The sequence below is a fragment of the Condylura cristata genome, unplaced genomic scaffold (assembly GCF_000260355.1).
Source record: "Condylura cristata isolate star-nosed mole 26May11 unplaced genomic scaffold, ConCri1.0 scaffold00029, whole genome shotgun sequence".
In the NCBI taxonomy this organism is placed as follows: domain Eukaryota; kingdom Metazoa; phylum Chordata; class Mammalia; order Eulipotyphla; family Talpidae; genus Condylura; species Condylura cristata.
The window spans coordinates 23,293,188-23,296,147 of record NW_004567130.1 but is presented as its reverse complement, the minus strand read 5'-3'; the positions used below and the strand labels follow the sequence as shown (position 1 = coordinate 23,296,147).

Genomic DNA, 2,960 nt, shown 5'->3' with positions numbered 1-2,960 from the left:
AGCCTCAGGTTGAGGCGACGGAGTTAGCCTCAGGTTGAGGCGACGGAGTTAGCCTCAGGTTGAGGCGACGGAGTTAGCCTTCCAGACGGACTGTCCGCTGCTCGTCCCTCAAACAAAATGTAAGATCGGACTTTTGGTTCATGGTTCCAGAAAGTGCCCTAGGTGAAGAAATAAGTACTTGAGTGCCTACGTGTAGGGGCCAAAGGAGCTCGTCAGAACCTTGATCAAAACAGGTAAAAACACCTGTGCTTATGTGACTCCATCCCACTGAGGGAGTCAAACAAAAAGCAGGCGCTTGTCGGTGCCCCCGGGCGAGGAGCAGCGAGCGAGCGTCCTGGGTAGAGAATGGCGTTTGCCTGAAGGAGGGAAAGCGCTGGACGAAGGCGAGGGGTGGGCGCCAGGTCTCGGGGCGCCCGCACAGGGCGGGGGCGGGCTTATGAAAAACGGCACCCTTTGAGGGCAGGCCATTTTGTTGAGGCTCGCTGACGCGGACTCCTGTGGCTGAGGGTGGGCTCTGAGGGGAGCTTGCAGACTGGCGGATGGAGGGCGCCAGCTGGGTGGGGGCAGGGTGCAGCCAAAGGTGGCTTCTGGGGGTTTGGTCTGGACACCCAGCAATGCCCCAGTCATCGGGTGGGAAGTGGTACCTCGGAGTGCCGCTTAAAGGAGGCATTAAAAGGCAGCTGAAACGAAAGCGTGGAAGACGCTTGGCCTGTCATCGTGGAGAGCACACGAACGGCACCTCCTCGAAAGCCGTGCCACTCGGGGAGACAGCGGCGGGGGTGCCCTTCGGCGCCTCGGGCGGCTTCGGGCGGCCCGGGGACGCGGCAAGCTGCTGGGGGCAGGTGGCCGTCTTCGCTGAAGCTGCTTCCAAACCACACTGGTATCTTCGGCGGGCTCTTCAGCGGCGCGCGGAGATGAGCGCCTCGCCTCGCTGAGGCGTTCTGGGAGGACGCGACGTTTGTGAGTGGACAGGCTCGCAGATCACTTGCTTTGCGGTGAAAGGGGGCAGAAAAGTGGGACAGCAGACTTGCGTCCGGCGAAGCGATGTCGAGGGGCTGCTTCTGTATGGAGTGAAGGAGAAAAACTGATGCAATGCAGAGAATGGCCAAAGCGAAGCCCTCAAGTGGTCGAGGAACGAACCAAGTGCAGAAAAAAGGAATTTTCAAGCTAGAACTGGGAGTGCGGCGCTGCGCGGCAGGCGCAGGCTCAGGCCGGATGTCGGCCCGAGCCCCTCGGCCCCGTCTACATGAAATGCTGACGCAGCGCCCGTAGAGCTAGAGCTTGGGGGTCTGAAGCCCTCGTCTGTGCAGGCACTTAAGCGTGCGGTGGCAAGTCCGAGTCCGTGGCGCTTCCACTCGCGAGGCGCCGCTGTCTGCTGCCGCTCGCCGCAGCACGCGGGCGCATCAGCCTGATGAAGCGGCCCCGAGTAACGGGGGTACCCAAGAAACCAGGCTGTGCTGGGGCCGGGCCCTGGGCCTCGTCCCGAGCCCCCGCCGGTGGCTGAGCGGCCGCTTCGCCTGCGTGTCGGAACGGCGCGCCCCGCCCTTCTGGGCTCTGGCGACAGGTCTCGTAGTCACACCCTCCACGTGAGTCCCAAAACACGAGTAGCCCCCCCACCTGTTTTAAGTTTTATATTGAAAAGCGTGAACACCTGCAGCTTCTGTGGGTACCAAGGAGAGGCCAAAAAAAGGTATAGAAAGGTCTAAGACCATGGCTTTGCCCGTTAGACGAAGCAGTTATCTGCCTCTTCGGGTTTTCTGGCAGCACGAGTGAACAGCGAACCTGACTTGCACTTTTCTGTCCTTTCTCCCAGTGCATCACTTAGTAATCTGATCCAATAGAATCCCATCTAGGTTGAGAATTATAATCCCTCATACTGACATAATCTTCAAGTATTTTCAATGCAATATACCTTTAAGTGAACAAGTAACTTCTTTCAGAAGCTACACACCAGTCACTTTGGAGATGGAAGGCACCTAAACTCCCGAAGTCAGGACAAAGGCCAGATGTTCTTCTGAATGAGTCGAGAAACCCAACTCTGCATCCCCAGTTTTTGCCGTCCTGCCCCGCCTAGGTGGTCACCGTGTACTGTGCAGCCTGTCATGTCACAGGTTGCACTGGATGGTCCAAGACTCCAGCGTGAAATACTCTTAGGCAGCTGTTCATTTAATTCTAGTGATAGCACTCAAAAAATTTTATATAGATGTCCTTAGCTCATAACACCAGCTAATTATTAATAAACTGGCATTAACATGTTTATCTAGGTGTAAGAAGTCAGTTATCGTGGTCAAGGTTTCCAAGGGATTCAGGTGATACATCAGAGCAGATGAACGATGATAATGAATTGATTTATCTTCTTTATCCAGACACCTAGAAGTCACTTTCTGTTTTTGTTCTATTTTTCTTTGGTAGCCCTTTAAACTTCTAGGCTTTTTAGATGTCGAAAACATCCCCTGTGCCCGGGATTCCATACTGTACGGTTCCTTAGGGGCTGCTGTGGCTGGTCTTGGACATTTTTTATTAACTAGTGAGTATCCCAATTTTTCTCTAAGAAAAACTTGTGTAAATTTTTTTTCCTAGGTGGAATTGTACATGTTTGCTATTTACGCTTCTTCTTGACAGGTAGAATTAGAAGATCATGTGATGTTGGAGTAGGAGGATTTTTCTTGGTGACGTTAGGATGCTGGTAAGTATGCAAGTACTCAAAACCCACCACCGTGTCTGTTTGATGCTCAAGCACAAGCGCCAGTGAGCACAAACTCCCATGGGATATTTCAATTCTTGGTGAAGAATCTAAATTGCTCAGTGCTACGCATCAATAATGTTTTAACCGGTTTGGTTTATATTCAGTATTGTCATCTGTAAGCATCTTCAATTTCAAATTAGCTTCTACAGAAATTTTACATTAACAGATTTTTTTTCATGTTCTTCTAAGGTTCCACTGTAGGTACAATTATGCA

General features: G+C 52.5%; 1 long non-coding RNA gene across 1 annotated transcript; it reads left to right on the top strand.

Annotated features, from left to right (window-relative positions):
* Positions 1-1,588: 1,588 nt before the first annotated feature.
* On the top strand, positions 1,589-2,960 carry LOC101631764. Its single transcript, XR_001145925.1, has 3 exons — positions 1,589-2,527; positions 2,627-2,686; positions 2,936-2,960. It is a non-coding gene; the product is annotated as an uncharacterized LOC101631764 (long non-coding RNA).